At 36.5% G+C, this 27,947-nt stretch overlaps 1 protein-coding gene and 1 non-coding gene across 2 annotated transcripts in view; one reads left to right on the top strand and one right to left on the bottom strand.

Annotated features, from left to right (window-relative positions):
- The window catches only part of SHROOM4 (shroom family member 4), a 283,947-nt gene that overhangs the window by 56,600 nt on the left and 199,400 nt on the right, over positions 1 to 27,947 (bottom strand). The window lies entirely within an intron of this gene.
- Positions 4,253 to 4,356, top strand: LOC134368783 (U6 spliceosomal RNA). Its single transcript, XR_010022491.1, has one exon. It is a non-coding gene; the product is annotated as a U6 spliceosomal RNA (small nuclear RNA).

The following is a 27,947-nucleotide window of genomic DNA, read 5'->3' as shown; positions in this document are numbered from 1 at the left end:
TATGCTCAGGGGAAGGTAAAGATGACTACTTCTTTTCCAAGCACTTAGGGAACAACAACTTAGCATGGGGGTAGTGGAGGGTGGCCACATGCGGGCAGAAGTGGCAGAGAAGCCAAAAGCTGGCTCCCAGGAGAGTCTTTGTAAAGACTATTGTGAGAGGTGAGGAGAGGGAGGTAGACAATTCTGCAAGGACAGCTGCCCTAGTTGGCTGTCACCCCAATATCTTCTAACGGCACCATCTGTTTGTGAGGAGCTCCCAGAAGACCCCTCAAGAAATACTTGGTGGGAGGGACCAAACATAAAGAGAAACATGGCTCTGCCCCAACTCAGGGCAAGAAAGAAAATGTGACCCCTGTTGCATGGGGTTGTGCTTAGCCTGAGGATGGGCTCTTTCCTCTTTTGAAAGTGTTTGAATAAGGAGAAGCACAAAAGAGTGTCCTTGATTAGCTCTGTTTACTTTCTGTGGGTCTTCTAGACTCCCCACAAACAGCACATTCTACCTGCCCCACATGAAGGAGCCCAAGCTCATCCTGGCCTGCTCAACAGGACGGGAAGCCCACAGACAGGTGGGGAGACAGAACAACGCATGGCTTGTTTATCTGACAGAAGAGGGTAAAAAGCTGCCTGGTCACCATGGAGGGACACATAGCTCTGAAGACCCACCCCCACCCCACTGTTGGCTGGGGGCCCTTGCAGCCTGATGATCTGAAGACCCTTTCTTATTATAGATCTGACCAAGGGAGAAAGTGCATTTGTGTGTGCGTGCATGCGTGTTTCTGTGTATAATTTTAAAAAGAACTTTCAGGACAATGGCTTTCATGTAAATATGGGACAGCTATAGTCTGGGTTATCTGAGATGTATACTTTCTGGAGAAGAGGATTTTGGTTCCGCCTCCGCACCCCCTCCCCCTTTCCTCCCTTCTATTCTGAATAGCCAGGTCAAGTTCTTCCATGTAAATCTGCTAGATCCTCCTCTCTATCCTCAACCTCACGATTCATCTGTGGCTAAAAAGAAACCCAGATCAGGGATTAAAGAAGAAAGAGAATGCCGGGGTTGGAACAAAGACTCCCCCAAATGCTATGGTATGTATCAGGGGCTGCTTTTTGGTTTTCTGGTTAGGGAGCAATGACTTCATCTAACTAGGGCCATTACATATGACCTTTGTTTCCATTTTTCCATTTTCACATTGAAATTTTTTAAAAGAAATTAATTTGTATTTGGTATTTGGCTATTAATGCAGAGACTTAGTTGGGCCTTCTGAATCTTTAAAACATAGGGACACCACTTTTTTCAAAGAAGGATGGAAAGAAGTAGCCATACAGATGATTTGGGAGAGCTCTGTAAATATCAGAGGCTAGAAAAATGCTTGGTAGTTTAGAAATGCAGTACTTGGAAGTCTCTTTCAGAGTGGGCTGGTGAATATCTAGTTTCTTGTGTATAGACCGATAGAACACACTCATCATAGACTGTTTCTTGTCAATGATGCTAAAGGCAAGAAGGTATGGAACACATTTTGCAACTTCTAGAAGTAAGGGGGATAAGTCAAGAATCTGAATGATGAAAGAGGGCTTTTTCCTCTCCCCTCTATGTACAAAAGCTAAGGGCACAACAACAGAGGGCTGAGGGAGGTTTCAGAGGAGCACACAAGGAAGGAAAATAGAAGCAATTTTACAGAGCACCATCTGACTCAACAGATGTCCTTCAAGCTTTTGTCATGATGCCTGAGTTCCTAATCCAACACCCAAAGTGATAAATAAGGTGGATAATGTATGTCCCTCAGCTCTGGTTCCAACTGTAATATTTACAGCATCCCCTGGGAAGGAGTCTGTGGGAATAATGCAAGATTTCCTTTCTTTCTCCTTTAAACCCATTATCTCCTTCAGCTCAAACTCAGTATTGCACATACCACTTTTCATGCAACAACATGGATGAGCTTGGAGCAACTTATGTTGAGTAAAATAAGCAAAGCACAGAGGGATAAATACTGCATGTGCTCACTCATATGTGGGAGCTAAGAGAGAAAGAAGGAAGGAAAGAAAGACCACAGTGGTGTGTTGAACTTGCAGAGGGAGAGAACATACCTAGGGATAAAAAGTGGAGTGGGGAAAGAAGGATGGGGAGAGAGGTCGGGGGTAATTGGGGGGATAATTGGGTGGGGGACATGGGGTATAAACACAATTTGTGGTAATGGGCATGCTGCCAGTATGGATCTGGCTATCACACCTTAGGCATGAATGGTGACAATTTGCTTTGTACCCCATGAATATTCATAACCAATAAAAAAAATAAATTAAAAAAGGGTCTGATAAAATCCACAAAGGTTTTCCCCAAAGTCAAGTTCACAAAGCCCTTAGAACTAATTCTGGGGCACTCTGTGAGTTATCTCCACTGATAAAGGCACAGAGTGCTAGAACAATAGCCAACAACAGCTAGGACCCCAATAGAAACAATAGCACCCACTTACTTTGCTTTGAGCAAATATGACAATGAGGAAGGGCCAATACTCAGTAGAGCTGAAGCACCGTGAACAAGGTGGACAGTAGTGGGAGATGAGGTTGGGGAGGTGCACAGGCCATATCATGGAGTTTTCAAATGCCAAGGTAAGCAGTTTTAAATTTATTCTCAGTGAAATGGGAAGCTGGTTAGAGGTTGTGAAGCAGTGGGTAACATGATCTAAGTTTTATAAAGATCTCACTTGGCTGATGAATTTAGGTGGAGGGGCAAGAGTAGAAGCCAGGGAACCAGTTAAAAAGGCTCTTGTAGGTAAGGGATTATGGTGGTTTGTCCCAGGGAGAGAGCAGTAGGGATAGGAAAAAGGGATTTCATTAGAGATATTCTGAAGAGGTAGAGCTGATAGTATTTGTTGATGGATTGCATGAGCAGAGTGAGGAAAAAAATAAGGCATAACACTTGGGTCATCTGGCATCTGTACCTTCTTAGCACAGTATTCATTCCCAATACTGAGTCATTAGTAGTTCTAAAAAAATTGTTGGCAGTCTTTACCATTATTTTATCCAAACATTTACAGAGTTCCTATCTACATTTAGGATAGGAATTATAAAGAATATATAATAATCCCTGTGCTCAAGGAATTTACAGTGTGATAGAGGGTGGAAGAAAAATACCTAGATAACCACTAAACAAGACAGAATGTGATGAGTATCAGAAAGGAAATGGTAACAAAACAAGAGTTAAAAGGAGAGAGCACTGTTGGTTGGATCAAGGAAAGCTTCACAGAGTCTCTGAGCTAATTATGGAAGGCTCAGTACAATTTCAACTGGAGAGGACTAGAAAAGAGGTCGTGCCAGGTGTACTTGAAAAAAGGTGGGAAAGGCAGGAATATGCTGAAGGAAGAAAATAGTTTCTACAAGGCACATAGGAAGTAAAATTAGAATGACGCAAGAGCACGGGGGGGCCTTAAGTGTCAGGTTAAAGCATTTACTTTACATAATCCAATAGGCCGGAGAGAGGCCCTGGAGGTTCCAGAGGATAAGAGCAACATAGTACAGGTAGTATTTTAGGAAGGTTTTTCTCGTAGCCATGTGTAGGATAAATTATGTGGATAAACACTAGAAGTATGGCAAAATGGGCAGGATAGTTTAATAGAAACAATAAAAGGTAAAACTAGAGCAATGCCAGTGGGAATGGAGCAGAAAGAAAGGACGTGAGTGAGAGTCAACAGACTTAGACTACCAATTAGATATGGAGGAGAGAGAGGAGATGACTGTGAAACACCTAAGGAGAATGATGGTATCACTGACCCAGATAGGGAAGTTGCAAGCAGCAGCTGGCTTCAGGAGACATGAGTTTGATTTCAGATGTGAGTTTGTTAAACTGGCGAAGTACGTAGGTAGGCACGCCGAGAGAGCAGCTTGACATGGGCTGCAGTGTCAGAAAAAGGTTAGGGCAGGGCATGAACATGTGGCCACTACACACAGAGAGGAAGCATTCGAGCCTGTTGCAGTGGATGTGACTGTCCACAGTGAGTATGTGCAAAGGAAGCGGGTTGGGGATGACAGATCTCTTCAGAACAGCTGTAGTTGAGGCAGGAGAGGAAGAAGAGCTAGTAAAAGAGACAAAACAATAATATGCCATTTTCAATGATATTGGCAATCATTTTTTCAATTGTTAGCAAAGTTGCAGGGAAATAGGCATTCTCATACATTGCTGAGTGGGAATGGAAATGGGTGCCCACTTGCTAGAGGGAATTTTGCCGTATGTTGTCAAGAGACTTGAAAATGTTCCTACTGTGCTTGTTTCAGCTGACATATACTAAAATTGTAACAATATGGAGAAGATTTGTATGGCTCCTGCACAAGGCTAACATGCAAATTTGTGAAGTGCTCCATATTTTCTTTGGAATTAGTGGTAATGGTCCCAGAACTTTGCAATATACTGAAAACAACTGAATTACACATTTGAAGTAGTGAATTTTATAGTATGTGACTGGTATTTGTTTTAAGAAATGTGGTTACCCTCTGATCCAGTCTTTCCACTCCTAGAATTCTATCCTAAGAAAGCAATTAGAGATATACATATTGATTTATGTGCATAAAATGTCATCCACTGCAAAGTTATTCATAATGGTAAAATTAGGAATACCCTAACTGTTCAACATTTAGGAAGAATTAGGTGAAGTATTATACATCTACATGAAGAAATAATAATCTGCTATTAAAAATACCATGTTTTTGAAGACTACCTAATAACCCTGTGCAGTGGATTGAATTATGTCTCCCCCAAACTCACCGAAGCTTGAATTGTGTCCCCCAAGTTTTATATATTGGAAACTCAGCCCCCACTGTAATTGTTAAGAGGGTGGGAAATCCTATTATGGCAATTGAAAGGTGGATCCTTGAAGAGGTGATTGGATTGGAGGATTGGGCCATAGTGAATGGATTAAAAATGGTACTCAGAGACATGTTTCTGAGGGCTTTAAAAGTAGACAGGGGAGAGTCTGTTTCTCTCTCTCTTGCTCTCTCTGCTCCATCATTTCGCAACGTGATACCCTGCCATCACTGAAGTCACCACCAAAGAAAGCCTTCACCAGATGTCTTCCCTGGACTTTGGACTTCCTAGTGTCAGAAACTGTAAGCAGAGCCACCGTTGACCCCCCGGGACCCGAAGCAGCAGCAGAGCCAGGCAGTTCTGCACGGGACCCCCAGGCCACCAGCCTGGTGAATCCCCACCCCTGAGAGAGGCTGCAGCTGCCACCAACCCCCTGGGACCCGAGACAGTAACAGGCAGCTGAGTATCAACAAAACTCCCTGATATTACTCCAGACACCAGGGTGGAATAAGTAGACTGCAATAGACTTACCCACAATGACTAAACATCAATGGATACATAATAAAAATATGAAAAATCAAGAAAGTACAACACTTCCAAAGGAATATAACAACTCTCAAGTTCTAGACCCTATAGAACAGGAAGTCCTTGAAATGACTGACAAGGAATTTCAAGCAACAATCCTTAGGAAACTAAATGGGATACAAGAAAACTCAGTTAGACAAAACAACGAGGTGAAAAAAGTATACAGAACCTGAAAGAGGAAATGTACAAAGAAATCAATGCCCTGAAAAAGAATGTAGAAGAGCTTGTGTAGCTGAAGGATTCATTGAATGAAATAAAAAACACAACAGAAAGCTTAACCAGCAGGCTAGATCAAGCAGAAGAGAGAATAAATGACCTTGAAGATGGCTTGTTCGAAATAACACAGTCAGAGAAAAGAAAAAAAGGAAAGAGAATTTAAAAACTTGAAGAAAATCTAAGAGAGATAACAGATAACCTCAAGCACTCCAATATCCAAATCATGGGTATTCCAAAGGGGAAGGAAAAAGGAAATTGAAAACATATTCAATGAAATAATAGCAGAAAACTTCCCAGATATAGTGAGAGACACAGATCTTCAGATACGGGAAGCTCAAAGATCTTCCAATATATTCAACCCAAAAAGGCCATCTCCGAGACATGTTATAGTCAAATTGGCAAAACTCAAAGACAAAGAGAGAATCTTAAAAGCTGCAAGACAGGAGCTTCAAGTCACCGATAAGTGAGCCCCTATCAGGCAAACATCAGGCTTTCCATCAGAAACCCTAAAAGCCAGAAAAGAATGGGATGATATAATCAAAATACTAAAAGATGAAAATTGACAGCCAAGAGTACTTTACCCAGCAAGGCTATCCTTCCAAAATGAAGGACAAATGGCATATTTCCCAGACAAGGAAAAATTGTGGGAGTTCACTACCACATGACCAGCCTTACAAGAAATTCTCAAGGGAGTACTGCGTCTGGTACCTGAAAAACAACCATCACTACCATGAATACTCAAGATAGAACAAAAACTACCAGTAAAATAAAATATTAACAATAAAGAGAACAAAAATAATTTTATCCACTATTCCAAGAAACCAACAAACATAGAAGACAATCAGTAAATCAGAAAGAAAGGAACAAAAGATACTTAAAACATCCAAACAAAAATCAGTATAATGCCAGAAGTAAATCAATATCTTTCAGTAATAACTTAGTGTAAAAGGTTTGAATTCCCAACTCAAAAGACACACACTGACTGATTGTATTAAAAAGACGGACCCAACAATATGCTGCCTTCAAGAGACCCACCTCACCTGTAAAGTCACACATAGACTAAGAGTGAAAGGATGGAAAAAGATATGCCATGCAAATTGAAATGAAAAAAAAAGAGCTGGAGTCGCTATTCTTATATCAGATAAAATAGACTTTAAACCAAAAACCATAGAAAAGATAAGGAAGGCCACTATATAATGACAAATCTATCCATCAAGAAGACATAGCAATCATAAATATTTATGCGCCCAACTTTGGAGCAGCCAGATTTATAAAGCAAACACTATTAGACTTAAAGAAAGAGATAGACACTAATACTGTAACAGTTGGGGATCTGAACACCCCACTCTGCACATTGGACAGATCATCTAGACAAAAAATCAACAGAGAAGCACCAGACAAAAATAACACTTTAGACCAATTGGACTTGGCAGATATATACAGAACATTTCATCCAACAACATCAGAATATTCATTCTTCCATCAGCACATGAAACATTCTCCAGGATAGACCACATGTTAGGTCACAAATCAAGTCTCAACAAATTCAAAAAACTTGAAATTATTCCATGTATTTTTTCTGACCACAATGGATTAAAACTAGAAATTAATAAAAAATGAAACTCTGGAAACTATAAAAATATATGGAAAGTAAACAATATTCTACTTAATGACATATGGGTCCAAGAAGAAATTAAACAGAAAACCAAAAAATTTATTGAAAATACTGAAAATTATGACACATCATACCAAAACCTGTGGGATACCGCAAAAGCAGTACTGAGGGGGAAATTTATTGTACTAAATGCTTACCTCAGAAGAATGAAAAGATGGCAAGTAAACAACCTAACACTTCACCTTAAACATTTAGAAAAACAAGAACAATCCCAACCCACAGTTAGTAGATGGAAAGAAATAATTAAGATCAGAGCAGAACTAAGTGAAATAGAAACCCAAAAAAATGATACAACAGATCAATGAAACAAAAAGTTGATTTTTGAAAAGATAAATAAATTTGACAAACCATAAGCAAAGCTAACTAAAAAAAGAAGAGAGAAGATACAAATAACAAAAATTAGAAATGAAAATGGTCATATTACAACCAATACTTCAGAAATGCAAGGAATCATTAGAGACTCCTATAAATAACTATATGCCAATAAATTTGAAAATGTGGAGGAAATGGATAAATTTTTGGACACACACAAATTACCAAGACTGAGCCAAGAAGACACAGAAAATCTGAACAGTCCAATAACAGTCAAAGAGATAGAAGCTGTTATCAGCAGTCTCCCAACAAAGTAAAGCCCAAGACCGGATGGCTTCACTGCAGAATTCTACCACACCTTTAAAGAAGAATTAATATGATTTCTCTACGAACTATTCCAAAAAATGGAAACAGAGACCACTCTCACAAACTCATTCTATGAGGCAAATATCACCCTGATACCAAAACCAGACAAAGATACAACAAAAAAAGAAAACTACAGGCCAATATCCTTGATGAATATAAATGCAGAAATCCTCAATAAAATACTAGCTGGTTAGGAATACAGCAACTCACACATAAAATTATACACCACGATCAACTGGGATTCATCCAAGGGATGCAAGGTTAGTTCAGCTTTGAAAACCAATAAACGTGATATACCACATCAATAAAATCAAATATAAAAACCATAAGATCATGTCTATGGATGCTGAAAAAGCATTTGACAAAATTCAACATTCATTCATGATAAAGACACTGTAAATTTGGTATAGAAGGTAAGTATCTCAACACAATTAAAGCCATATATGACAAACCAACTGCCAATATCATCCTGAATGGAAAAAATTGAAAGCCTTTCCTTTAAGAAGAGGAACAAGACAAAGACACCCACTCTTACCACTCCTATTCAACACAGTGTTGGAAGTACTAACCAGAGCAATCAGGGAAGAGAAGGAAATAAAGGGCATCTAGATTGGAAAATATGATGTCAAACTCTCCCTATTTACAGATGACATGATCCTATATATAGAACAGCCTAAAGACCCCACAAAAAAACTCTTAGAGTTAATAAATGATTTTAGCAAAGTTGCAGGACACAAAATCAACACACAAAAATCAGTAGCATTTCAATATTCTAACAATGAACTGGCAGAAAAATAAATCAAGAAAGCTAGCCCATTTACAACAGCCACCAAAAAATTAAAATACCTATGAATAAATTTAAGCAAGGATGTGACAAATCTCTATGATGAGAACTACTAGCCACTGTTGAGAGAAAGTAAAGAGGACACAAGAAGATGGAAAGATATCCCATGGTCTTGGATTGGAAGAATTAACATTGTGAAAATGTCCATACTACCCAAAGTGATCTACAGATTCAATGCAATCCCCATCAAAAGTCCAATGACATTTTTCTCAGAATTGGAAAAAAACATTCCTAACTTCAAATGGAAGAACAAAAGACCATGAATAGCCAAAGAAACCCTGAGCAAAAATAAATAAATAAATAAAAAATAAAGCTGGAGGCATAACACTACCTGACTTTAAACTATACTACAAAGGGATAGAAACCAAAACAGCAAAGTACTGGCATTAAAACAGACACATGGATCAATGGAACAGAATAGAGAATCCAGAAATCAACCCATGCACCTATAGCCACCTGATCTTTGACAAAGACTCCAAGACCACACACTGGGGAAGAGACTGCCTCTTCAGTAAATGGTGCTGGGAAAATTGGACATTTGTACATAGGAGAATGAAACTAGACCCATACCTCTCACCATATACCAACATCAATTCAAAATGTATTAAAGAATTAAATATACATCCTGAAACAATAAAACTCCTTAAAGAAAACATAGGGGAAACACTCCAGGAAGTACGATTGGGGACAGACTTTATGAATATGACCCCCAAAGCACAGGCAACCAAAGGAAAAATAAACAAATGGGATTATATAACACTGAAAAGCTTCTGCACAGCAAAAGAAGAAATTAACAGAGCAAAAAGACATCCAACAGAGTGGAAGAAAATATTTGCAAAATATACATCTGACAAAGGATTAATAACCAGAATTTACAAGGAACTCAAATAACTTAACAGCAAAAAACCCAAATAACCCAATTAAAAAATGGGCCAAGGAGCTGAATAGGCATTTCTCAAAGGAAGATATAATGGCCAACAGACACATAAAAAAATGCTCAACATCACTCAGCATTCAGGAAATGCAAAAAAAAATCCACTTTGAGATACCATCTCACTCCAGTTAGGATGGCTAATATCCAAAAGACCGAGAATGACAAATGCTGGTGAGGATGCAGAGAAAAAGGGACTCTCCTACACTGCTGGTGGGACTGCAAAATGGTGCAGCCTTTATGGAAAATAGTAAGGAGGTTCTTCAAATAACTAGAAATAGATCTACCATATGACCTGGCTATTCCACTGCTCTGTATGTACACAGAGGAACGAAAATCTTCATGTCAAAAGGATACCCGACCTCCTGTGTTTATTGCAGCACTATTTACAATAGGCAAGAATTGGAACCAGCTCAAATGCCCATCATCAGATGAGTGGATAAGGAAAATGTGGTATATCTACAGAAAGGAATATTACTCTGCTATAAAAAAAAAAAAATGAAATACTACCTTTTGCAGCAACATGGATGGACTTAGAGAAAATTATATTAACTGAAATAAGCCAGGCACAGAAAGAGAAATAGTGCATGTTCTTACTTATTTGTGGGAGCTAATAAAAATAATTAAGTAAATAAACAAACAAACAGAGGTGGGGTGGGGAAAGAAAACACAACAATCACAATAATTTCTTGATTTTGTTAGCACATTGAACAGATATGATGTTGATGAGGGAGGGGGAAAAGGGAGGGAGTAATTGATAAAGGGACTCGAAAATCAACTATATTATATATTGATAAATTTTTTAAAATTTAAAAAATATTATTAAAAAAGAAACTGTAAGCAATTAATTTCATTTTCTTTACAAAATACTGAGTTCTGTGTATTTTGTTATAAGCAACAGAAACAGACTAAAATACTCTGGAAAAGGCTCACAATACAATGGTAAGTGAAGAAATAGTATAAAAATTTGAACATAATACCAGCCCAAATCAAAATACACATACACATTCATAAACGAGCATACACATATTAAAAGGCTGGATATAACTGCACTAATATCTTACCAATGAGTATTTATCTCTGTGTGGTGGGATTAAGGGTCATTTTTATTTTTCACACTTTTAAAAACTTAAAAATTTTTCCACACTATGCATGTATTACTTTTTGAATAAGAAAAGGTTTCTGAAGAAAAATGACAGCATTCTACACGGACATATCATTCATCCAGGCCACTGTCTAATACCACTGTCTGACACATTCCTAAGTTTGGCATCTGTACTTATATTTGTGATTCCACTTAACTATTTCAAACATCTGGATTTTGCCCTCAGGAAAATCAGGTTAGAGCCCACCAACCTAGCAAAATGCTTTCCCCAACATGGTTTTTCTGCTTGGTGGTGAACTCCTCTCTTCTACTAATTTTTAAAATACTTCATCTGACAGTTTTTTACCCCCAGTATTAGCTCTAGGAGCTGTTCTTTGCTGTGAGAACAGACCAGGGCTGGAAGAACAAGGAGCAAGTTTGAGGGGAGGCCAGGAAGAGGAAAAGGGAGGTCAAGTCAAGATCAGTATCAAGGCCATGCCCAGTGGGTTGAAAAAATGCTACCAGGGCCTTTTTGGCTTTAGTTCCTTTCTGGTTGCCTAATGGACTTGGTGGGAACAAAGTGTAGGAAAATTTTATGGGGGTGGCAGCAAGTACCATTTGTAAAGCCATCTAAATGCTAATATTTTTAAGCGATATTTACAGTTCATAAAGAACTTTCATAAATACCATACCATTTAATACTCAAAATAACCTTATGAACTCCACTTTAGAAAAGAAGAAACTCAGGATTAGCAAGTTGAAGTAACTCACACAAGGCTGGAACACAGGTTTTTTGCTTCCAAACTCCTGTTTTTTTCCCCTAAACAGTGGGTCTCAAAGTTTGTTCTATAGACCTACATCAGTATCACCTGGGAACTTGTCAGAAATGAAACTCTGGGGCCTCACCCCAGATCTTCTGAATCAAACTCCGGTTGAGGCCCGGCAATCTCAGTTTTAAGAAGCCATCTAGGTGATTCTGATGTTCACTCAAGTTTGAGAATAATTACTCTACCTTATATTTTAAAATAGATATTCAAATGGCTTCTTCAAACTATTGGCTGCTGCTTCTGCTGGCTCCTGCTGTTTTGACTTATGTGGGATCTTTCCTTCCAAGGAAGGCTGGGAACCTCTCTTTAACTGTCAGTGCTATGTACATAGTAGAAGGCAGCTGCTTGAAAAGTACTTAGGCTCCAGGGGCAGGAATGTACTTCTTTATGATGAGGAAGGTCTGTCCCAGAATCAAGAGGGCAATTCCAAAGTCACTGCTGCCTTTGTCAGTAGGAGATATGGGCTGGTGAGTAGCTGCCATATATGTACCTCCCCATGTGGTATTTGTGTTTCTGTGCCTGGCTTACTTCCTTAGTATAATGTCCTCCAGGTTCATTCATGTCTCAAATGACAGGATTTCCTTCTTTTTAGAGGCTGAATAGTATTCCATTACGTGTATACCACATTTTCTTTATCCATTCATCTGTTGATGGGCACTTAGGTTGATTCCATACCTTGGTTATTATGCATAATACTGCAATAAACATGGGAATGCAGATATCTTTTTGAGACAGTGATTTCATTTGCTTTGGTTATATACCTGGAAGTGGGATTGCTACATCATCTGGTAGTTCTATTTTTAATTTTCTAAGGAAATTCCATACTGTTTCCCATTATGGCATACTAATTTACATTCCAAACCAAAAGTGTGCAAGGCTTCCCTTTCCTTCACAGCCTCACCAACATTTATCTTTTGTCTTTTTGATAATTGCCATTCTTGCAGGTGTGAGATGGTATCTCATTGTGGTTTCAATTTGCATTTCCCTGATGATTAGTGATGTTGACCATTTTTTTTTTCATATACTTGTTGGTCATTTGTATGTTTTCTTATGACAAATGTCTATTCAGGTCCTTTGCCCATTTTTTAATAATTCGTTTTCTTACTATTGAGTTGTTTGAGTTCTTTATGTATTTTGGATATTAACCTCTTATCTGATGTATGGTTTGCAAATATTTTCCCCCATTCCACGGGTTGTCTCTTTACTCTGTTGACTGTTTTCTTTGCTGTGCAGAATCTTTTTAGTTGGATGCAATCCCATTTGTCAATTTTTGCTTTTGTTTCCTGTGTTTTGGAGGTCATATCTACATAATCTTTGCCAAGACCAATGTCAAGAAGCTTTCTCCCTGTTTTCTTCTAGTAGTTTTAAAGTCTCAGGTCTTATATTTAAGTATGTAGTCCACTTTGAGTTGATTTTTGTATATACTGTGAGCTAAGAGTCCAATTTCACCCTTTTGCATATGAATATCCAGTTTTTCCAGTATCATTTATTGGACAGACTGTCTTTTCCCCATTGTGTGTTCTTGACAACTTTGTCAAAGATCAGTTGACTGTAAATGTGTGGATTTATTTTTGGGCACTCTATTCTGTTCCACTGGTCTATGTCTGTTCTCATGCCAGCATCATGCTGTTTAGATTACTATAGCCTTGTAGTATTTCTTTTTAGACCAGGTAGTGTGATGCTTCCAGCTTTTTCCTTTTTGCTCAAGATTTCTTTGGCTATTTGTGGTGTTTCATGGTTCCATATGAATTTTAAAGACTGTTTTTTTCCATTTCTGTGAAAAATGTCATTGGAATTTTGGTAGGAATCACATGGAATCTGTAGAACACTTTGGGTATTACGGACATTTTAACAATATTAATTCTTTCAATCCATACACACAGTACATCTTTATTTTATTTATTTATTTATGTCTTATTTACTGTGCCTGCTTCAATTTTTTCATCAATGTTTTATAGTTTTCAGTGTACAGATCTTTCACCTCCTTGGTTAAATTTATTTCTAAGTATTAAATTTTTTTTTTGATGCTAATGTAAATGCGATTATTTTCTTAATTTGTGTGTTAGTTTGTTGATGGTGTATAGAAATGCTACTGAGTTTTGCAGGTTGATTTTGTATCCTGCAACTTTACTAAATTTGTTTATTATATCTAACAGCTTTTAGGTGGAGTTTTAGGTTTTTCTATATATAAGATCATATCATTTGCAAACAATTTTACTTCCTCCTTTCTAATTTGGATTTTTTTTTTTTTTTTTTTTTTTTTTTTTTTTTTGCCTAACTGTTCTGGCTAGAATTTCCAGTACTATGTTAAATAGAAGTGTTGAGAGTGGGCACCCTTGTTTTGTTCCTTATTTTAGGGGAAAAACTTTCAGCTTTCCACCATTAAGTACGTTAGCTGTGGGCTTGTCATATATAGCCTTTATTATGTTGAGGTACATTCTTTCTATACCTAATTTGTTGAGAGTTTTTATCATGAAAGCATGTGTTTGTGAAATGCTATTTCTACATCTATTGATATGATCATATAATTTTTATCTTTCTTTCTCTTAATGTGGTATATCACATTTATTGATTTACGTAAGTTGAACCATCCTTGCAGCGAGGAAGCGAGGAAATTGGGTGGAGAGTGAGTTGGGAAGGTGGAATTAGGGAGTCCATGTTTTCCAGAAAAATATGTTATGTTAACAGTGGTTTCCCCTGGAGTGTGGGGGACTCATTTTCCATTATATATGCCTTTGTATTATTTGAATGTTTTGCCTTCTGCAAGTATTGCTTCAATAAAAATATTAAAAATACTTAAAGATTAACTTGTCCGAAACTGAACTAATTCTCTTTCTGCTATGGTTTGAATGTATGTGTCCCTCCAAAATTCACGTGTTGGAATTTAACCCCCAAAGTGATGGTATTAAGAGGTGGGGCCCTTGGAAGGTGATTAGGCCATGAGATGGGGTTATCACCCTTATAAAAGGGCTTAAGAAAGAGAGTTTGCTCCTTATGCCCTCCAGCTCTTCTTCCATATAAGCATATATTGTTTGTCCCTTTTGTCCTTCCTCCATGTGAGAACACAGTAAGAAGGCACCACCTTGGAAGCAGAGAACTGCCCTTGCTGTTCGTGTTTAACAATGTATCTTGGAGATAATTTCATATCTGCCAATACTTTTTCACAAACTTTTAATAAATATGTAGTATTTCACTGTGAATTTTTTCAGTTTATTTAATCTTTACCAAGTTATGAATACGTAGGTTGTTTCTAATTTTTTTGCTAATATGAATAATGCTGCAGTAAATATCCTTGTACTGTCTTCACACACATATGTGATATCTTTTAGACCAAGTTCTAGAAGGGGAACAAAAAGTACGTGAATGTCTAACTGTGATGAAGTCTAACAAAATCCAAAGAGGTTACACTAATTCGCACTTCCACAAACAATGTATTAAGCAGTGCTTTTCAAACTTTCATATGCATACAATTACCTGGGGGTCTGCAGATTCCGATTTACTAGGTCTGGGGTGGGACTGCATTTCTAACAAGCTCTGAGTTGATGCTGATGCTGCTGGTCCAAGGACCACATTTTCAGTAGGGAAGTATAAGAGTGCATGTTTCACCACGTGCTTGCCAAAAAAAAAAAAAAAAATGTATATTAAATTATATTAAATGCTCTAATATTTGCCATTCTAATAGGTGAAAGTTGTATCTTGTTGCTTAAATTAATCTATATTTCCTTAATTATGAGTGTTGTTGAACATCTGTTCATTTATTTTTGTAAGCCAACCTTGCTTTTTGTCTGAACTGCATGTTCGGGTCCTTTTATAGAATGGTTTGTTGACATTTTCTGCAGTGATTCGCAAGAGCTCTTTATACAAGGGTACTTCAAACAGTTCATGGAAAAACAGAATTAAAAGATAATATGAATCTTTCCATGAACTTTCTAAGGTACCCTTGTATATTAAGGGAACCAGCCCCTTGCGATATTAGATGCAAAATCTTCTTCCTAGTTTTATCTTCTTTGGATTTTATTCATGTATTTTTGTAGTGCTTTAAATTTTAACTTCTGGGTAGTCAAATTCAACAATTTTCTCCTTTATGGCTTCAGGTTTTGTGTCTTGCTTAGAAAGGCCTTTAATATTTTAAGATAAAATTACATACTTAAAAATCATATATAGTCATGCACTGAATAATGTTGTTTCTGTCAATAATGCACCACATATACAACAATGGCTATACCATATAGCCTAGGTATGTAGTAGGCTATACCATCTAGGTTTATAAGTACACTCTGTGATATTTGCACTTTGACGAAATCGTCTAATGACACATTTCTCAGAATAATCTCTGTCGTTAAGTGATGCATGACCAGACTAAATTATGTTTTTGAACCAATTTCTAGACTCGATTATGGTCTAATGGTTTATCTATTCATGTACTAGAACCAAAGTATTTTAATCGCTGTGGTTTTATAATATGTTTCAACAGAACTAGTCCCTTTATCTTTTTTTTACTCTTTTTTCTCAGACCTTTCCTGACCAATCTTGTATATGTACTTTAGAACCAGCTTGGGTATGTCGGATTGTGATGTGCCAGGGAAACAGCTTGGTGGGGACGTCTGACACGCAGTTGAAAATGATAATGTGAAATCTAGACATGTAGTCTTCCTGGATATAAAAATCTGGGTCATCAGTGGTACCTGAAGTCCCTCAAGAAAAGTTCACAGAATGAGAAAGAGGGTCTGAGACAGAACTCTAGGTTAGTTCTCAAATTTCAGTCTCCAGACCAGCAGCATCATCATTACCTGAGAACTACTTGGGCCACTACTAACTCAGAAATTCTGGGGAGAGGGGAGTAGTAATATATTCTTTAACAAATCCCCCAGGGGAGTCTAATGTACAATCAAGTTTGAGGATCACTGCTCTAGAGTATACCATGGTTAAGAGATGAATTAAGGAAAAAGAGCTAAACGTAAGTAGGAGGAGGAAAACCAGGATAAAGAGGTGTTAGATAATCAAAGGGAAGAAATGCCCAGAAAGAAACACACAATGGTGCCCAATGCTGCAATGAAGAAAGAAACTAATATTTATTAAGCAACTACTATTTCCAAAGTGCTTATGCACATCATCTCATTTACTCATATAATTCTATAAGGTACATATCATTATTCCCACTTTATAGATGATGAAACGATGATTAAGTAACTTCCTAAAGGCCATCCAGCTGATATGAGATTTAACACCAGTTCTATTATATACCAATGGCTGTAGAATATGCCAATGGCTGTATATAAATAGAACTGTAGTACAGTTCCTTCTATTGTACTACACTGCTGAACAACTGCTATTGAAAAATTGCCCATTAGAAAAGGAGAAGGAAAGATGTTCCTTGACTTTTTTTCAATCTGGAGGACACTAATTCATCATGAAACCATACAGAGAAGAATGTGTGGTAGGGGCAGAAGGCAAACTGCAGTGAGGAAGTAGTAAGTGAGAAAACAGAGACAATGAGTATAAGAATATCTGTTAAGAGCCTAAGAGGTTTGGATAAGAAAAACAGGTTGTTGCTTGGAGGAGGATGAAGGTTAAGTGCAGATGATGTTTTTTAGGATGAAGGGACCACTTGAAGATATTTATGTGGGATTTAGTTTAGATTAGGAATAACATTTTATGAGTCTAGGACAATCTCTACTCCTCGTTTCTTAAACACCATTCCAGTTCTACCTACTGTCAGTTGGGTATCTATATATCCCATCACTTACCTCAAACTAAAAACAAAGCCAAACAAAAACTGACACCAAGTCTAGCTCTTCCTAATTTATCTTTTGATGTTGTTAATTTGTTTGCTTTAATCCTTAAAGGTCTGACTGGCTCAAATCTTGTAATTGTTTACTCCTCCTGTTCTCAGCCTTTATTAGTCATTAAGTTCTGGCTTTGAAATATCTCCCTCTATTAACCTGTCCTGTTTATTCCTACTGCCATTACTCCCTACTCTACACAAGCAATTGTGTTACATGACCTCCCTATATACAATTCAACCCATACCAATTTTCCATAAACACCAATTTCATTCTTATTCACCTGCTCACAATCCTGCAATGGTTCCCCATTGTGTACGAAGCAAAGTTTGCTTTTCTAGGCCTTCTATAGATTGTTCAAATTTATCTTTCACTGATTCCCTACATAAATCTTAAGTTGCATGGGCCTCGATAATATTCTTCAAACTTATATTTCTCTCCATACTCTTTATGCTTTCCCACAAACTATTTAGGAATAAGGCCAAGCTTCCTCTCTTTTTTGCAAACACATTGTTGTATTTTCTTCCTCCAGTCTTCAAAATACCACTTGCTGCTGGTATCACTCATTCTGATAATCATCCTTGCCCAACCATTTTACCTACATAATGTCTTATTGCTCTCAACTAGAGTACAGAACTAGAAATACTCCTGCTGCGATCTGCACCACATCTTTAAACATACATGCTGAGCACTTAAAAATATTTATTAAGTCAATGAAATTATATCATGAGAACTTTCTATTTAAAGAGATATTTGGTGAATTAATTTTTGGAAAATGCCTACATTCTTTTTAATTTTCAAATACCATATTAAGAACAACAAAACACATTCACTGAATATGTACCCAGTATCAGGTACTTTTGTAAGTACTTTCTCATGTAGTACCTATTTAATCCTTCCCAGATCCCCGTCAGGTGACAATTACTGCTCTGAAATATCATAAAGACAAGACAATGAGATGTTTAAAGATTTTCCCAGTATTTCCACCACTTCCACTGAGGACTCAGAGCCTGAATTTAAAAACCTGAAGTTCATTGCTCTATCCTCTATAACACATATTTCTTTCTTTAATTTTTACTTTTTAAATAGAGCCCCATTGTTCTTAGTTGGATTACAAACATATTTTTCTATAGTTTTGATGTAAAAAAATCTGATTAACAGAATAGTTAAATAATGAATATATTTATATTTCAAGTATAGTGTCTAACTACAGTTACTATGACTAATGAAAGAAAGTACCTTTGTGTCCCTGAAGTAAACTTGTGCTTAATGAACAGAGAGATGAGATGCAGTAGGGTGCTGTATTAACATTCATAATTATGCCTCTTATGTTCCAAAAATGAAGTATTACTTGACAGCAAGGGAAAACGACAGTAGTAAGAATTACGGCAAAAGCACATAAGGTTAATCAACATATAATTGCTTCTCAAATATGCACATTTTAGATGTTTTCTTTTATTGGTGTTTATGATTTATTATTTAGAAACACTGTAAACTAATCTACTAGAATATATTTCCCTATTAAAGATGCCTGAAATGTAAACACACACACAAAGTGAATTAATTTTTTATGACACAGTAGATATATCACTTAAGGGAGATTTTGTTCCACAAATGCTGTAATCTACATATACCGAGGTGTCAACTTCTCCAGTGATACTTGGTCTAAAACGCACACACAAACACACTTTGGGAGGAATTTAAACCTCTTGGGAGAAAAAGACTAGATTAAAAACTCTTTTTTTTTTGGTATCTTCTAATATGTACATTATTAAACATAGCACACTCCAAAGAAACAGGAGGAATACAGAATACAAATGACAACAGTTTCCCACTGACTGAGACTAACCCAGCTGCAGGTTGAAAAAGAAGATGCCTTCACGCAACAGATGGCTACTGGAATGTCTTAATGTAAGGAACCAACAACCACCACTTCAGCTACAAGCACATCCACACCTAAAACCTAAACCCTCACCCCATCCAAAAGCCAATTAACTCAGTTCATTCTTCTGTGGAGACGGGCAAGCATCCCAGATCAAGGCAAAGCTGAAGCATGGGGTAGCTGAGAAAGACTCCATTATCCTCTCAGACCAATTTATACTTTCTTTTGCTCTGGGCTCTACTGGGGGGGCAAAGACCGCTGAGGAGAACACTCGCAGGGTGAGGCAAGAGAGAAAGCATGCACAGCCTAAGGATTTTTAAATTTACATAAGGATTTCTGAAGAATTCAGCTAAAATATTTAATATAAAGCTTCTGAAAATATTACTGAAACAGAAGTAGGTAGGAAAATACCAACTGAGGTTTTATAGAGAGCAAATTAGGTATGAAGTTCGACAGATCTGGCTGTGAGATAGTGGACATGTCAGTTACTTCATTTCTTTGTACCTCAATCTCCTCATCTGTAATATGGGGATATATTCATCCCTATACCTCACAAGAGAGCTAAAACAATTAAAGGATGTGATGTACTTGAGAGATGCTAGCACTGTAGATGACCTATGGGTAAATGCTGAGATAGAGGGACAGAACTAACATTTACAGAGTGCATTAAATGCAAAACTAATCCTGGTTCTGGCTGAGCCTCTTCAAAGTTTGGTGGGAAGGCAGCTTGGAACAGCCTCTCATTCTGGATTCAAATCCCTTAGGAGAACTTATTTCATCCCTTGCTGGTCTTACCATTTTCAAACCAACTGTTGGGTAGAGGATTGATACAGTACTATCTCAGTGAGCTGTAGAACTGTGTTAGTCCCAATCACTGGAATTCCCTGAAACTCAGCAACATTGAAACATGGAAAAAAGATGCATTCTGGTATCACACACATAGAATGAATTTGAGTCCCATCTCTGGCACTTACTAGCTATGTGGCCTTAGACAACTGACATGTCCATTCTGAGCCTAGGCTTGTTATCACTACTGTATTTCATGGTCACATGAGGTCTCAGGCCATGCAAGCTACTCAAATCTTGGGATATAACACACAGGCAACACAAAGCTACTTTGTGTTTATCCCGATGAGCAATGGGGAGGGTAGAAGAAATTATTTTTATGGTGGCTACTTACTGTGTCATGAAGGTGGCTTCTAGCGATTCTTCCTGTTCTGGGGGATTCATAATAGTGATCAGCCATACTCCCTAGCACTTCATGAGTGCCCTTTCCCACTCATCCTTAAACTTTTTGTTATTAAACCCAAAGCTTTTCCCAGGAAGCAGAGAGTAGCAAAGAATCTCACATAAACACACACACACACACACACACACACACACACACAAATAAATGAAAGAGAGAGAGAGATCACAAGAGAAAATGCTCTTAATCTCATACAAAACTCATGCACCAAAACCAGTTTTCAATTTTTGCTCAAAATGTTCCATGCTCTTGGAAGGGCCGTGAATACTTTAAGAAATCTCTTTCTGAAGTGCAAAAAGAGACAACCTCAGTTAGGTAACCTTCCATGTGTGTAAATTTAAGTCAAACCATTTTTATGACTAAGAGAAAGAGAAAGACAGATAATGTTCTGCTCTTTCCTGTAGACAAAAAGCCTACCCTACATAACTTCTTAAAGACTATTCAAAGGCAGACATTAACTTTATACTTAGCAAAATTGAAGGATATTTTGCACCCTCATCACAGGAAAAAAAGGAAGAATATATCTTTGTGCTAGGAGCCAGAGACATAATCATTTTTAGCTGAACAAGGATGCCAGAACAGCCAACCCACGCTTTCCCTTTGATTAGCTGGAAAGCAATCAATGCAATCTTGGTAGATTGCAGCTTTCACTCAAAATAGAAATTGGCCTGAAGTCCAAATAGCTGGCAGTTCAGAGACAAACCTCCAGAAGGGATTTTGATACTTGCCCTAAGATCCAGAGTGTACATGCTCAAGACTGAGGCTTGAAGAAGTTGTTAAGTGATAAGGACTGGTGAGGCTTACTCAACATCTTCAGGGTTCATATGTTTTTTTCATCACCTAAAAGAAATAGTTTGTGTGCTGCTTAAGGTTTGGTTCATTTAGCTATTTTAATAAAGACATCAGATTTTTAATAAAGTCATTTATTTAATTTTGAATTTACAAAAGATGTAGGGAGGTAATGTTTATAAATCTTAGGATGGGAGGTTAAAACATTATTGAGACCTCTATTTCTGGGAAAATGGAGATGAATTTTTCCCTATTCCTTCCACTAATACAACTAAAACCCTTCAACATTATACGAGTATATAAAATAAACATAAACAGACTCTCATAGGGCTTCCTCTAATACCGCACATTAGGAGAAAATACAGTATTTGCAAAGCATGTATCTGACAAAGGACTAAAATCTATAATACATAAAGAAATTTCAAAACTTAAGATTGAAAAACAAATGATCCAATTAGAATAATTTTAATGCAATGAAGATGACTTCTATTACATTAAAAAAGGCTTATAAGCTAGGGACCTTGGGCTCCAAAAAATGACACAGTGATAAGTTGTCTGGGTTTTCTTCTTGCCCTATATAGCCCAGATGTGGAGCCAAGAAGCAACAACCTGGAAACGCTAGTGGGCACAGACAGGAGAAGCACCAACAAAAGCCTGCTTTCACTATCTAGAGGACTAGGAGAAGGGCAACTTAGCAAGACAGAAAAAATTAGATAATAACTACTCTACTCCAGCCAAGCCCCACAGAAGAACTGTGGCTCCATACCCACTCACGCCAACAAAGTCCGAATGGAGCCTAGACTTTCACTTTGGCGAGGCCATAATGAGGCACCCCAATCTCCCTCCCCAGGTATTGACAGAAAAGGCTGAATATGGAGAAAGGACATTCATTCATGCTGGGTGGTAACAAGCCTTTCCTTACTCACAATGTCAATGAAGAACACACAGGGAGCATGGGCATTCACTCCCACGTGGGAGTAACAAAGAGCCTCTCCCTCTCCCTTCTGAGGTGGTGTCAGAGGAGGCCTAGTGGAGAGTCAGAACCTTTACCATTGTCCAGCAGCAAGGAGGCTACTCCCCTTCTCTGTGGTGTCAGAGGAGATCACATGAGAAGCAGCAAGGAGGCACTCCCCAAAAGGGAGGTATCAGTGGAAGCCTAGCAGGAACAAGGAGTCTTCCTCCTCAGGTATTAGTAGAGGCTAAGTGGGGAACCTGAACTTCTACCTCCACAGGGCAGTAATGAGACAGCAATTCTTTCCCCTGTCCAGAGTGGTGTCAGAGGAAGCCAGGTAAAACAGAAAGTTTAAATAAGATTCAGAGATTCATAACATAATACTCAAAATGTCCAGATTTCAATATAACAACATTCATTATACTAAGAACCAGGAAGATCTCAAACTGAATGAAAAAAAGATAATCAATAGATAACAGCATCAAAATGACAGAAATGTTAGAATTATATGATAAAGCAACCTTCATAAAAATGCTTCAATGAGTAATTACACACATGCATAAAACAAATGAAAAAACAGAATCTCAGCAAAGAAATATCAAGTCTTGGCAAATAAATAGAAAATACAAAGAAGAACCAAATGGAAATTTTAACATTTAAATATACCATACTAAAAATAAAGAAAACTAAATGAATAGTCTCAACATCAGAATGAAGGGGACAAAAGAAAGAATCAATAAACTTGAAGGCTGAGTAATAGAAATAACCCAACATGAACAACAGACAAAAAATAGACTGAAATAGTAAACAGAACCTCAGGGATCTTTGAGACTGTAATAAAAGATCTAACATTCATAGTGGTTGGAGTACTAGAAAGAGACAAGAAAAAGATCAGGGCTAAAGAACTACTTGAACAAATAATGCCCCCAAACTCCCCAAATTTGGCAAAAGATATAAACCTGAAGATTCAAGAAGCTAAGCAAACTCCAACAGGATAAACCCCCCAAAATCCATAACAAGATATATCTTAGTCAAATGTCTGAAAGCTAAAGACAAAAAAAAAAAAAATCTTGAAAGCAGAGAGAGAAATGACACATTATCTGCATGGAAAAAATAATTTGAATGACATCTTATTTCTCATCAGAAATCAATGGACCAAGAAGAAAATGGCACAGTATTTTTTCAACTGCCCAAAGAAAAAGAAATTATCAATGCAGAATTCTTTTTTGTTGTTGTTGTCTTGTTTTTTTCAACTTAGAATTCTATATTGAGAGAAAATATCCTTGAGAAATGAAAGGAAAATCAAGATACTTTCAGATGAGGGAAAACTAAAAGAATTCATCACTGGCAAAACTATTCTAAAAGAATGGCTAAAATATCAGAAAGAAAAATACTACATGGCAAATATATATATATACATATAAGGATACATGGGTAAAAACAATAGACTTCCTTATCCTCTTGAATTTTCTAAATTATGCTTGATGGTGGAAACAAAAGTTATAACAATTATACATAATCAAAATATTTAAGACAATTTTATAATAAATATGGGAGCATAAAGGGATGTAAAGGGAGGTAAAGTTCCTATACTTCACCCAAACTGATAAAATGACAACATCAATAGATGGTGAAAAATGACATATATAGATATACTCAAAAACACTAGAGATGAATCAAAATGGAATTCCAATAAATGTTTAAATAACCCACTATAAGGCAGAAAAAAGGACAGAAATGAGAAAACAAAGAGAACAAAGAGAAAACAAAATAAAATGTTAGATTTGAGTCCTGACATATCAATAATTGCATTAAATAGTAAATAGTCTAAATACACAAATTAAAAGACAGAGATTGGGAGAGTGCATAAAAATACATGACCCAGCTATATGCTATCAACAGAAACTCACTTCAAATAAAACAATATAGGCAGGTTGAAAGTAAAAGTATGGAAAAATATTCTATGTAAATACTAATCAAAACAAAAAGAAATGGCTATATTAATAGCAGATGAAGTAGGTTTCAGAGCAAAGAAAACTACTGGAGAAAGAGAGGAATGTTGCATAATGATAGAAGAGTCAATCCCCCCCAGGAGACATAATCCTAAATGTGTATGCATTAAACAACAGAACTGGAAAATATGTGAGCAAAACCTGATAAAACTGAAAGGAGAAATAGACAAATTCACAATTATCTTTGGAGACTTTAAAACTCCTCTCTCAACAATTCATAGAACAACCAGACAGAAAATAAGGAAGGATAAAGAAGAATGCAACACTATCATTAACAAGCTCTAACCAACATTTATGGGGCACTTCACATAACAACAGTGGAATGAACATTATTTTCAAATGCTCATGAGACATGTCCAAAATAGACTACATCCTGGGCCACAAAACAAACCTCAACAGTTTTGAAAGATTAAAATAACACACAATAAATTCTCCTACCATAATGAAATCAAACTAGAAATGAATAATAGAAAACAACTGGAAAGTAAACAATATATCCTTAAGTAGTCTATAGGTCAAAGAGAAACACTCCAGAGAAACCACAAATTATGTTAACTAAATGAAAACAAAAACACAGCATATTAAAAATTTGTGAGGCACAGCTAAAGCAGTACTAACAGCAAAATTTATAGCACTAAATTCTTATATTAGAAAAGAGGAAAGGCTCAAATCAATAAATAATCTAAGTTCCCATCTCAAGAAACTAGAAAAAGAACAAAAGAAACCCAAAGCCAACAGAAGGACATAAATAATAAAAATAAGAGCAACAATCAATGCGATTGAAACCAAAAAATAAAGAAAATATTTGGGGAAAAAGCTAGTTCTTTGAAAAGGGCATTACAATTGACAAACCTGTAGCAAGACTGACAAGAAAAAAAGAGAGAAGATACAAATGATCAACATCAGGAATTAAACAAGGGCTTTCATTATAGACTCTGAAGGTATTAAAAAGGCAATAAGAGAATTCTTTTCGGGGGGATTTTTTTTTTTTGTATTACAAAGTATTTTATTTTATGTTTTTTATTGAAACATAATTGATTATACATATTTGTGGGGTACAGTGTTGAATATCAATTGTACACATACTGTGTACAATATGTGGTGATCCAATCAGGGTAATTAGTATTTATCATTACACAATGTAATCATTATTTGTGACCCTTTACCAATTTCTCACTAACCCAAATTCTATAAATAACTTTATACACACAAATATGACAATAGAAATGAAATGGACCGCTTCTTTGAAAATTACAAACTATTACAACCCACCCAATATCAAATAGATCATTTGAGTAATCCTATAACTATTAAAGAAATTAATTCATAAATTTAAAACTCTCACAGAAGGAATACCCAGGCCTAGATGGTTTCCCTGGAGAATTCTGTCAAAGAAGATTCTAAGAGTTACTTAAAGAAGAATTAGCACCAATTCTACACAATATCTTCCAGAAAATTAAAGAGGATGGAACTCTTCCCAATTCATTTTATGAAGTTAGTACTACCCTTATATGAAAACCAGACAAGAACAGTACAAAAAAATAAAACTACAGATCTCATGAATAATGACACAAAAACTCTTAAGAAAATATTAGGAAATAGAATTTTACAATATATAAAAATAATTAAATAATGTGGTCAAGTGAGATTTATTCCTGTGATGTGAAGCTGGTTCAACTTTTGAAAATCAATGTGATATACCATATCAACAAACAAAGAAGAAAACTCATATGATCATATCATATTGATACATAAAAAGCATTTGACAAAATCCCAGCATCCATTCACAACTCTCAGCAAACATGAAATAAAGGGGAACTTCATCATTTGATAAACAGTATCCATAAAAATCCTACTGCCAGCATCATACTTAATAATGAAAGACTGAATGATTTCTCCCTAAGATCAGAAACAAGGGAAGGATATCCACTCTTCCCACTCTTATTCAACATAGTACTAAAATTGATAGCCACACAATATGGTAAGAAAAAGCAATAAAAGGCATTCAGATGGGAAAGGATGAAATGAAAGTCTATATTTGCAGAAGACATATGTTGAAAATTCCAGGGAATCTAAATAAAGAAGCAGAAGAAACTCTTAGAACTAGTAAGTTCAGCTAGGTTGGTGCATATAAGGTCAACACACAAAAAACAATTACATTTCTATACAGTAATAACAGACATGTGAAAACAAACTAAAAAGCAATGCCATTTACAGTTGCTGCAAAAACATTAAATACTTAGGTATAAATCTAACAGAATATGTATGGGATGTGCATGCTGAAAACTACGCAATGCTGATGAAGGAAATCAAAGAAGATCTAAATAAACAGAGAGACACACTATGTTCATGTATTAGAAGACTCAATATAGTAAAGATGTCAATTCTCCCTAAATTCCTATATATATTTAATGCAATTTCCTACAAAAACCTCATAAAGATTTTTTTTTTTTGTAGATACAGACACAGTTGTTCTAGAAAGGCAAAGCAACTAGGATAGCTAAAGAAATTTTGAAAAAGAATAAAATCAGCCTACCCAATTTCACGACTTACATAACTACGGTAATCAAGATTGTGCGGTAGAGGGTTAGAAACACAGATCAATGGAACAGAAGAGAAAACCCAGAAGTAGACCCACACAGATATGCCTAACTTATTTCTGACAAAGTTGCAAATGCAGTTCAATGGAGAAAAGATAAGACTTTTCAATAAATGGTGCTGTAACAATTTGACAACCATAGTTCTAAAACCTCAAAATGGATCATGGACTTAACGTAAATGTAATATAAATATAAAACTATAAATGTTTTAGAAAAAAATAGGATAAAATATTTAGGATCTAGGACACTGAAAATAATTTATAGACTTGATACCAAAAGCATGATCCATCAGAGGAAAAACTGATAAATTGTATTTAAGTGACATCATTCATTAATTGTTACCATACACTATTATGTGCTAGGTGCTGGGACTTTAAAGATGATTAAAATGCAGTGCCTGACTTCAAGGAGCTCACAGTTTAAAAGGAAAAAGAAATACCTAATTGATAGTTATGATGAGATGTCTTAAGTGCACAGCTCTCCTGTAAAAATGAGGAATGACATGTAATATATTGTGGGGAACTTTAACATTAATTAGAGACGTAACTGGTAAAGAAGGAATGGGTGACTATATCTGTAAAGGCAAAGAGTCACGAGAAAACACTGTATTCAGGGCATGATTAAGATGTTCAGGGAAGCTAAAAGCATGGAGTTTGAAAGAAGACATATTTGAGGTAGAATAAACAGGATTTGATAACTGATTTGATATGATAAAGGTGAAGTGGGTGGCTGAGAGAAGAGGGATCAAGATGCTTTTTGTTCTACTTTAGAGGACTAGGACCTTTCAATGTGATCGGGAACAAAAAAGGAAGAGGGAGTGTTCTTATTTTGGGAAGGGGGAGAATATCAAGACATGTTGAGTTTGAAGTGCCTGTATTTCTAGGCAAGAATGTCCTACAGACAACTGGAAATATGAGATTGGTATTCAGAAAATAGTTTTGGGCTAGAGAGGTAGATGTGAGGCATCAGCATTCAGGTAGTTAAAACCATGGTAGTAAATTATGTTGCATAATGAAAAGACAGACTGAGAAGCTGGGTATGTGCGTATGTGTGT

The sequence above is a fragment of the Cynocephalus volans genome, chromosome X, assembly GCF_027409185.1.
Source record: "Cynocephalus volans isolate mCynVol1 chromosome X, mCynVol1.pri, whole genome shotgun sequence".
Classification (NCBI taxonomy): domain Eukaryota; kingdom Metazoa; phylum Chordata; class Mammalia; order Dermoptera; family Cynocephalidae; genus Cynocephalus; species Cynocephalus volans.
The sequence above is the reverse complement of the archived record's forward strand: the minus strand, read 5'-3'. Positions and strand labels throughout refer to the sequence as shown.